This window comes from Schistocerca gregaria, chromosome 11 (genome assembly GCF_023897955.1).
Source record: "Schistocerca gregaria isolate iqSchGreg1 chromosome 11, iqSchGreg1.2, whole genome shotgun sequence".
Taxonomy (NCBI): Eukaryota; Metazoa; Arthropoda; class Insecta; order Orthoptera; family Acrididae; genus Schistocerca; species Schistocerca gregaria.
The window spans coordinates 115,886,126-115,896,905 of NC_064930.1; the positions used below are offsets into that span (position 1 = coordinate 115,886,126).

At 46.4% G+C, this 10,780-nt stretch overlaps 1 pseudogene; it reads left to right on the top strand.

Moving 5' to 3' along the window:
• The first annotated feature begins 5,991 nt into the window (after positions 1–5,991).
• Positions 5,992–6,109, top strand: LOC126295560 (5S ribosomal RNA; annotated as a pseudogene).
• The last annotated feature ends 4,671 nt before the right edge of the window (positions 6,110–10,780 follow it).

Below are 10,780 nucleotides of genomic sequence, written 5' to 3' on the forward strand. Positions count from 1 at the left end.
ACCACTATGACTGCATGTTGGGCAATGTTGCACCCTCTGGATTGACCATTTTCCAATCCCTACTATGCACCTCTTAGTCCTTGAAATGTCATACTTTTCCCCTCTCTTCCCTACTGGTGCGTTTGCATACATTGGCACTTGGTAGCACACACAAAATGCTTGATTACATGTTTTTAGCCGAGCGGTTCTAGGCGCTTCTGTCTGGAACCGCGCGACCGCTACGGTCGCAGGTTCGAATCCTGCCTCGGGCATGGATGTATGTGATGTCCTTAGGTTGGTTAGGTTTAAGTAGTTCTACGTTCTAGGGGACTGATGACCTCAGCAGTTAAGTCCCATAGTGTTCAGAGCCATTTTTGAAATATTTTTTTAAGTTTTCCAGAAGACTTTTGACACCATTCCTCACAAGCGTCATCTAAACAAACTGCGTGCCTGTGGAATATCGCCTCACTTGTGCGACTGGATTCGTGATTTTCTGTCAGAAAGGTCACAGTTCATAGCAATAGACGGTAAGTCATCGAGTAAAACAGAAGTAATATATAGCGTTCCACAAGGAAGATTTGTAGGTCCTCTGTTGTTCCTGATCTATATTAACGACATAGAAGATCTCAGTAGCCGTCTTACGTTGTTTGCAGATGATGCTGTCATTTACCGACTTGTAAAGTCATCAGATGATCAAAACAAATTGCAAAATGATTTAGATATCTGTATGGTGCGAAAAGTGGCAACTGACCCTGAATAAGGAAAAGTGTGAAGTTATTCACACTGGTACTAAAAGAAGTCAGCTAAATTTCGATTACGCGATAAGTCACATAAATCTGAAGGCAGTAAATTCAACTAAATACTTAGGGATTACAATTACAAATAACCTAAATTGGAACGATCACATAGATAATGTTGTGGGTGGAGCAAACCAAAGACTGCGATTCATTGGCAGAACACTTAGAAGCTGCAACAGGTCTACTAAAGAGACTGCTTACACCACGCTTGTCCGCCCTATTCTGGAGTACTGCTGTGCGGTGTGGGATCCGAATCAGTCGAAAAAGTACAAAGAAGGGCAGCTCGTTTTGTATTACAGCGAAATAGGGGAGATAGTGTCACACATGTGATAAGTGGAGTGCTAATCATTAAAACAAAGGCGTTTTTCGTTGCGACGGGAACTTCTCATGAAATTTCAATCACCAGTTTTCTCCTCCGATTGCGAAAACATTCTGTTGGCACCCACCTACGTAGGGAGAAACGATCATCACGACAAAATAAGAGAATTCACGGCTCGCACAGAAAATTTTAAGTGGTCGTTTTTCCCGCGTGCCGTTTGTGAGTGGAACGGTAGAGAGACAGCTTGAAGGTGCTTCATTGAAGGCTCTGCCGGGCACTTTATTGTGAATAGCAGAGTAATCACGTATATATAGATGTTAAGTGATCCATCCATCTACAGCACAATGTCATGTCACGGCGTCTGGAAAATTGTTGCCTAAAGTTTATCGTTTATCATTTGGTTCTTGACATCTAGGTCAATCATAAACCGACTCGTTAAAAAATGTGTTTTGTCACTTGCTACAAAACCGGAAAAAAGATTATCTTCATAAAACTTATACTGAGAACATTTTAAACACGTACGTTGCTGATAACATGTTTTCTCTTATACTGAATTCCTGGCCTGGACAAACTAACATCGTCACTTATACTCAAGAGCGCAAGAAACTGGTACACCTGCCGAATATCGTGTAGGGCCCCACCAGCATGTAGAAGTGGCGCAGCACCAAGTGGCGTAGACTGGAATAATGTCTGAAGTACTGCTGGAGGGAATTGACACCATGATTCCTGCATGGCTGCCCATAAATCCGTAATAATACGAGGGGGTGGAGATCTCTTCTGAACAACACTTTGCAGGACGTCCCAGATAAGATCACTAATGTTCTAGTCAGGGGAGTTTGGTGGCCAGCGGAACTGTTTAAACTCAGAAGAGTGTTCTTGGAGCAACTCTGTAGAAATTCTGGAATTGCCCAAGTCCGTGTGACTGCGCTATGGGCATGAATGGATGTAGGTTATTAGACAGGATGCTTACGTACGTGTCACGTGTCAGAGTCGTATCCAGACGTATCAGGGGTCCCGTATCACTCCGACTGCACACGCATCACACCACTACAGAGCCTCCACCAGCCTGAACAGTCCCTGCTGACATGCAGGCTCCATGGCTCCATGGATTCATTGTCTCCATACCCGTACACGTCCATCCGCTCGATACAATTTTAAACGAGACTCGTCCGACCAGCCAACATGTTTACACTCATCAACGGTCTAATGTCTGTAAAATATCTGGGAGTATGCGTGCGGAACGATTTGAAGTGGAATGATCATATAAAATTAATTGTTGGTAAGGCGCGTACCAGGTTGAGATTCATTAGGAGAGTCCTTAGAAAATGTAGTCCATCAACAAAGGAGGTGGCTTACAAAACACTCGGTCTACCTATACTTGAGTATTGCTAATCAGTGTGGGATCCGTATCAGATCGGGTTGACGGGGGAGATAGAGAAGATCCAAGGAAGAGCGGCGCGTTTCGTCACAGGGTTATTTGGTGGGCGTGATAGCGTGACGGAGATGTTTAGCAAACTCGAGTGGCAGACTCTGCAAGAGAGGCGCTCTGCGTTGCGGTGTAGCTTGCTCGCCAGGTTTCGAGAGGGTGCTTTTCTGGATGAGGTATCGAATACACTTCTGGAAATGGAAAAAAGAACACATTGACACCGGTGTGTCAGACCCACCATACTTGCTCCGGACACTGCGAGAGGGCTGTACAAGCAATGATCACACGCACGGCACAGCGGACACACCAGGAACCGCGGTGTTGGCCGTCGGATGGCGCTAGCTGCGCAGCATTTCTGCACCGCCGCCGTCAGTGTCAACCAGTTTGCCGTGGCATACGGAGCTCCATCGCAGTCTTTAACACTGGTAGCATGCCGCGACAGCGTGGACGTGAACCGTATGTGCAGTTGACGGACTTTGAGCGAGGGCGTATAGTGGGCATGCGGGAGGCCGGGTGGACCTACCGCCGAATTGCTCAACACGTGGGGCGTGAGGTCTCCACAGTACATCGATGTTGTCGCCAGTGGTCGGCGGAAGGTGCACGTGTCCGTCGACCTGGGACCAGACCGCAGCGACGCACGGATGCACACCAAGACCGTAGGATCCTACGCAGTGCCGTAGGGGACCGCACCGCCACTTCCCAGCAAATTAGGGACAATGTTGCTCCTGGGGTATCGGCGAAGACCATTCGCAACCGTCTCCATGAAGCTGGGCTACGGTCCCGCACACCGTTAGGCCGTCTTCCGCTCACGCCCCAACATCGTGCAGCCCGCCTCCAGTGGTGTCGCGACAGGCGTGAATGGAGGGACGAATGGAGACGTGTCGTCTTCAGCGATGAGAGTCGCTTCTGCCTTGGTGCCAATGATGGTCGTATGCGTGTTTGGCGCCGTGCAGGTGAGCGCCACAATCAGGACTGCATACGACCGAGGCACACAGGGCCAACACCCGGCATCATGGTGTGGGGAGCGATCTCCTACACTAGCCGTACACCTCTGGTGATCGTCGAGGGGACACTGAATAGTGCACGGTACATCCAAACCGTCATCGAACCCATCGTTCTACCATTCCTAGACCGGCAAGGGAACTTGCTGTTCCAACAGGACAATGCACGTCCGCATGTATCCCGTGCCACCCAACGTGCTCTAGAAGGTGTAAGTCAACTACCCTGGCCAGCAAGATCTCCGGATCTGTCCCCCATTGAGCATGTTTGGGACTGGATGAAGCGTCGTCTCACGCGGTCTGCACGTCCAGCACGAACGCTGGTCCAACTGAGGCGCCAGGTGGAAATGGCATGGCAAGCCGTTCCACAGGACTACATCCAGCATCTCTACGATCGTCTCCATGGGAGAATAGCAGCCTACATTGCTGGGAAAGGTGGATATACACTGTACTAGTGCCGACATTGTGCATGCTCTGTTGCCTGTGTCTATGTGTCTGTGGTTCTGTCAGTGTGATCATGTGATGTATCTGACCCCAGGTATGTGTCAATAAAGTTTCCCCTTACTGGGACAATGAATTCACGGTGTTCTTATTTCAATTTCCAGCAGTGTATATTGCTTCTCCCTACTTATACCTACCGAGGAGATCACGAATGTAAAATTAGAGAGAGATTTGAGCGCGCACGGAGGCTTTCAGACAGTCGTTCTTGCCGCGAACCGTACGCGACTGGAACAGGACAGGGAGGTAATGACAGTGCCACGTAAAGTACCCTCCGCCACACACCTTTGGCTGGCTTGCGGAGTATAAATCTAGATGTAGATGTCGACGAGCGCAGGTGAGATGTAAAGATTTGTGTCGTGCAGTCATCAAGAGTACACGATGATGATCTGTGAATAGTGCGCACGCTGTCTCTTGCCGATGGCCCAGCATTGAAAATTGCAACAATTTTTGGAAGGGTTACACTTGTGTTACGTTGAACGATTCTCTTCAGTCGCCGTTTGTTCCGTTCTTGCAAGATGTTTTTCCGTCCGCAGCGATGTCGGAGATGCTTTGTTTTACCGGATTCCCGATATTCACAGTGAGAGAAAATCTCACTCCCTATCTCGGAGAGGCTGTGTCGCATGGCTCGTGCGTCGACTATAACACCACGTTCGAACTGACTTGATAGCCTGCCATTGTAGCAGCAGTAACCGATCTAACAACGGCGCCCGACGTTCTCTTATATATGGGTGTTGCCGACCGCAGCAACTGACTGTTTACATACCTGAAAATTTGAGTACGTATTATTATTTATTTTTTTTTTGGCGCTTCGGTGTACAATAGAATGTTTATGGATAGGTAGAAGTAGTATCGATGTTTATTTTTAACGCCGAATTAGAATCTTTACTATGACGCTTCCAAATTGTGATCCGCTTCTACGAACACAACTGTGATTGCACAACCACACGGACGTAGTAACAGTTCACCGCATAACTTATGATCAACTTTGAGCACATATTTTTCATGCACTGTTTTCGTATGCGTGCCATGCGACAAATTAATCCTCGAAAAGCAAGAATTTTTAGACGTAAAGAAACTTTTTTCCTCTGAATTTTCGAAAGGAACGATGTAACTTCTTGAAGATTGCTTTCATTAGATGTTCTTGTGTTTAAAGGGTTTTTACTTCTGCTGTTTATATGACACGTACCATCCATCTAGTTGTTCGAAGGACACTGAGGACATGTAACAGATCGAACAAAATAGCCGTTGTAAACGGACCAGGATGAAAATTTTAATTATCTAATAATGCAAGTCGTTTGAGAAATTTGGTTGCCTACCTCGTTATTATTTATTTACTTTATTAAACCTCCTATTACTATCAATTTCGTAACGGAGAAAGTAGAAATGAAGGAGAAACCGGATACTCAAAAAATGGCTCTGAGCACTATTTGACTTAACAGCGGAGGTCATCAGTCCCCTAGAACTACTTAAACCTAACTAACCGAAGGACATCACACACATAGATGCCCGAGGCAGGATTCGAATCTGCGACCGTAGCAGTCCCGCGGTTCCGGACTGAAGGACCTAGAAGCGCACAGCCATCGCGGCCGGCAAAACCGGATACTCCATGGTGGAATCTAATCATTGTTCTCCGCTATGCAGGCAGAAGTCTTGTTTGCTACGCCAGCACTGCTTATGTTGCATGTCGCTTAGGGGGAAGTCCGTTAACTGCACGAGGGGTTTCCTTCAAAATTTGGATGGATTCTTCCCTCACCTTTGGTGAGATCTGGTCCCCCCACCCCCCGATTCTCTTCGCTCCCCCCCATCCCCTGTCCACCTCACGTGTGAGTTTTCCCATGATAAGGCAAGAAAGAATTCTCTTTTATTTGTTTTCAATAAATATAAGACCGTGTGTTATTAATTAATGCATTAATCAGCATTTCTGACAGGATTAAAAACATCTTATTTTATGCATGCGAATATTTAGTAGTGGCCAACGGCCTTGCCAGAGTGATAACACCTGTTCCCGTCAGATCACCGAAGTTAAGCGCTGTGGGGCTGGGCTAGCACTTGGATGGGTGACCATCTGGTCTGCCGAGCGCTGTTGGCAAGCGGGCTGCACTCAGCCCTTGTGAGGCAAACTGAGGAGCTGCTTGACAGAGGTAGAGGCACCAGCCATGAAAATGACAGTGGTCGGTAGAGTGTTGCGCTCATGACATGCCCCTCCATATCTGAATCCAATGACGCCTAAGTGCTGAAGATGACACGGTGGCCCGTTGGTACTGTTCCGCTTACATGGCCTGTTTGGGTGGAGTTCCATTTTAACACTTAGTACTGTTCAGACGAGAAGACATGCAGATATAGACTGACAAAAAAGCTCCACAAAAATAGTATTAACCGTTTTGGCGGATCCCAAAGAAACTGCCCTCTCATTAGTATGTCGTATACATAACATACACTCTGCTTATTTGGCAGATGAAAGACAAAATTGTTCACACTATAACATTACAGTAATATGAATGTACATTACTGGACATTAAAATTGCTAAACCACGAAGATAACGGGCTACAGACGCGAAATTTAACCGACAGGCAGAAGATGCTGTGATATGCAAATGATTAGCTTTTCAAAGCATTCACACAAGGTTGGCGCCGGTGGCGACACCTACAACGTGCTGACATGAGGAAAGTTTCCAACCGATTTCTCGCACACAAACTGCAGTTGACCGGTGTTGCCTGGTAAACGTTGTTGTGATGCCTCGTGAGGACACATGCCTACCATCAAGTTTCCCACTTTGATAAAGCTCGCATTGTAGCCTATCGCGATTGCAATTTATCGTATCGCGATATTGCTGCTCGCGTTGGTCGAGATCCAATGACCGTAGCAGAATATGGAATCGGTGGGTTCAGGAGGGTAATACAGAACGCCGTGCTGGATCCAAACTGTCTCGTATCACTAGCAGTCGAGATGACAGGCATCTTATCCGCACGGCTGCAACGGATCGTGCAGCAACGTCTCGATCTCTGAGTCGACAGATGGAGAAGTTTGCAAGACAACAACCATCTGCACGAAAAGTTCAACGACGTTTGCAGCAGCACGAACTATCAGCTCGGAGACCGTGGCTCCGGTTACCCTTGACGCTGCATCACTGACAGGAGCGCCTGCGATGGTGTACTCTACGACGAACCTGGGTGCACGAATGGCAAAACGTCATTTTTTCGGATGAATCCAGGTTCTGTTTACAGCATCATGACGGTCTCATCCGTGTTTGGCGACATCGCGGTGAATGCACACTGGAAGCATGTATTCGTCATCGCCATACTGGCGTATCACCCGGCGTGATGGTATGGGGTGCCATCGGTTACACGTCTCGGTCACCTTTTGTTCGCACTGACGGTGCTTTGAACAGCAAACGCTACATTTCAGATGTGTTACGAACCGTGGCTCTACCCTTCATTCGATCCCTGCGAAACCCTACATTTCAACAGGATAAAGCACGACCGCATGTTGCAGGTCCTGAACGGGCATTTCTCGATACAGAAAATGTTCGACTGCTGCCCTGTCCAGCACATTCTCCAGATGTCTCACCAATTGAAAACGTTTGGTCTATTGTGGCCGAGCAACTGGCTCGTCACAATACGCTAGTCACTACTCTTGATGAACTGTGGTATCGTGTTGAAGCTGCATGGTCAGCTGTACCTGTACACGCCACCCAAGCTGTGTGACGCAACGCCAGGCGTATCAAAGCCGTTATTACGGCCAGAGGTGGTTGTTGTGGGTACTGAGTTTTCAGGATCTGTGCATGAAAATTGCGTGAAAATGTAATCACATGTCGGTTCTTCTATAATGCGTATGTCCAATGAATACCTGTTTATCATCTGCATTTCTTCTTGGTGTAGCAATTTTAATGACCAGTAGTGTATGTAGCAGACAACATCCTAGGGACTGCTTGAAAGTAACTCAAAGATATTATTGCCACATATCGGTTGTTTTCACGGGATATCTGCACTTTTAGATACTGTATTCTTGTGTCACATGTCCTCAAGAATTTTTCTTGGTAGGTAAAAGAAATTTAAGGATATTTCCTGAAGAACGAAATTTTGTGATAGGCAGTAATCTTGGAACGGAAAAACGTTCGAAAGTTGTGGATACTGTTGTTATTTTGGAGACACTACTTTGCATGACGCTGTGTGGTTGAAGCAGCTAAAATGATGAGGGGCCCCAGACGCCTGTTGCTCAGTGCCTTTCCTGTTGGGGCAGTGGTGGAGTGCCGATGTGAACTCTAACAGGAATAAAGTATTATATATATTGCAAACCGTGGTTTTATTTGGCCCAGAAAGCTACATTCAGTGAACAAATCAATACAGTCTGTGCAGAATAACAAGGCCGGTAGATGGATGCGCAGTCAGCGCAGAGCAAGCGAGGGGAGGGCGGTAGTGGAGGGCGTTGCGGCCAGACGCTGTAGGGGAAATGCCGAGCGCTGGAGGGGAAGTGCCGTGTTCTGAACTGAAGCCTACGCTCTCATTTGTTGTGAATATTAAGCTGGGTTAGTCCACGGCCACACTTCCATAGTGACCATTCAAAAAGAACTGTGACTTCTGCTTAGGTTAGTACCTAAAAAGAATTTCACGGAAAATGCAGCCACTTTTTTTGCCTGGCTTGTTAACCATTTGTAACATTCAGAGAAGAGTGATGAGTGGTGAATTTTGAGTAAAACCTTCACTTTTCACTGGTTGCCATGTTAAGATTCTTTTTTTTTTTGTTTGCCAGAAGCACAGCGAAGTTTACAGTTGTAAGTAGGCTGTTTAGGTTCTTATATTGGTAATGCCACCGCCACATAGCGCTCTGTATGAAAATCACAGGCTGTGCTGTGTGCAGTCTGTGGCTGGGTGGCATTGTTGGAATATTCGCTATTGTAGTGTTGGGCTTTTGGCTGTTAACGGCGGGTAGCGTTGCGCAGTTGCAGGTGAGCCGCAAGCAGTGGTGGATGTGGGGAGAGAGATGCAAGACTTTTGTGAGCGGATGATCTGGATGTGTGTCCATCAGAGACAGTACATTTGTAAGACTGGATGTCATGAACTGAGATTATATATATGACTTTTGAACACTATTAAGATAAATACGTTGGTTGTTCTCCATGAAAATCTTTCATTTGTTAACTATGCCTATCAGTAGTTAGTGCCTTCAGTAGTTTGAATGTTTTATTTAGCTGGCAGTATTGGCGCTCGCTGTATTGCAGTAGTTCGAGTAACCAAGATTTTTTGAGGTTAGTGATTTGTGAAAGGTACAGGTTATTGTTAGTCAGGGCTATTCTTTTGTAGGGATTATTAAAAGTCAGATTGCGTTGTGCTAAAAATATTGTGTCAGTTTAGTGTTGATCAGAATAAGTAAATAGTAGTGTCTGAGAACGTTCAGTTTTTATCAGCTGTTTGAAAAGCAAACACAGTAAATCATTAATTTTTCTAAGGGGACGTTTCACAGTCTCACCTCAGTAATATGTTGTGCAGATACAATTACAAGTGAATTCTGAACCAGTGGTTTATTAAGTGTATTTAGAGAGGAGCTGAGGAAAAGTAAGGTCAGCATCTTATGAAAATACAGCAGTACAAAATAAACGTGCTGTATCATTTACAAAAACCTGTAGCATTTTTCGTTTCACCTGCTACCAATAGCCCTTAAAAATTACAGTCATTCATCGAAAAAGTCTGTAGTTCGTGCAATAGCACAGTAGGTCATAACCACATGGGAAAATACTCTCCTGCTTGCGTGCTATCATTCATCAAAATCTCATTTCGATATCTCAAACTGTTTTTGAAGAATGAGGAATGTCGTAGACTTTCCCGCCGTAATAACTGCTAATGTTCTTCACGGGTTTGCAGGCGTATGATGTCGTCCAAACAATATTTCGGCGGCCCAGCTGGGCGCCATCTTCAGGTGAGTTAATGCTCGTGCACTGCCCCGCCGGAACTGAATTCCAGCCACGACGACGGAAACCTTTGTACATCACCGACAGAGCACCGCGCGTGTGCCGCCTCCTGGAGGCGAGTAGATACACAGCGCGCCGGTGGGAGAAGACGGCAGAAGCCGGTGAGCCGGCCAGTCTGTGGATTGTTTTTAGGCGGTTTTCCATCTGCCTCGGCAAATGCGGGCTGGTTCCTATTATTTCAACTCAGTTACACAATGTCGGCGATTGCTGCGCAAACAAGTTCTCCACGTACGCTACCCCACCATTACTGTACCACACAAACATAGGGGTTACACTCGTCTGGTGTGAGACGTTCCCTGGGGGGGGGGGTCCACCGGAGGCCGAACCGCTCAATAACCCTGAAATAGTGGTTTGGTGAAGTGGACTGCGGTAGACTTCGTGGGGTGTGGACCACTGCGACTCAAGCGGGGACGGAGCCTCTCCGTCTAGGCCAACGACTAACATAACATAGGACAAAATCGGATTCCATATCTTGCTTAGACGGAAACCTTTTTTTTGGTCAGATGGAATTGATGGTTTGAATCGCTTTTTAGATTATTTTGTCTACATCCGAGTATTCAATTTACTATGGAAATTGAAAGTGATGGTAAACTTCCATTTCTTTACGTGTTAGTTCAAAGAAACCACGATGGGACGTTTGGACACAGTGTGTATCGGAAACCCACTCATACTGACCGCCATCTTCATGCGACCAACGTAGTGGAGATTTGCGGACTCTGGTGAAAAGAGGGTATGTCATTTCTGAAAGAACAACATCATTTGAAGACTGTTTTTAAACAGAATGGATATACAGA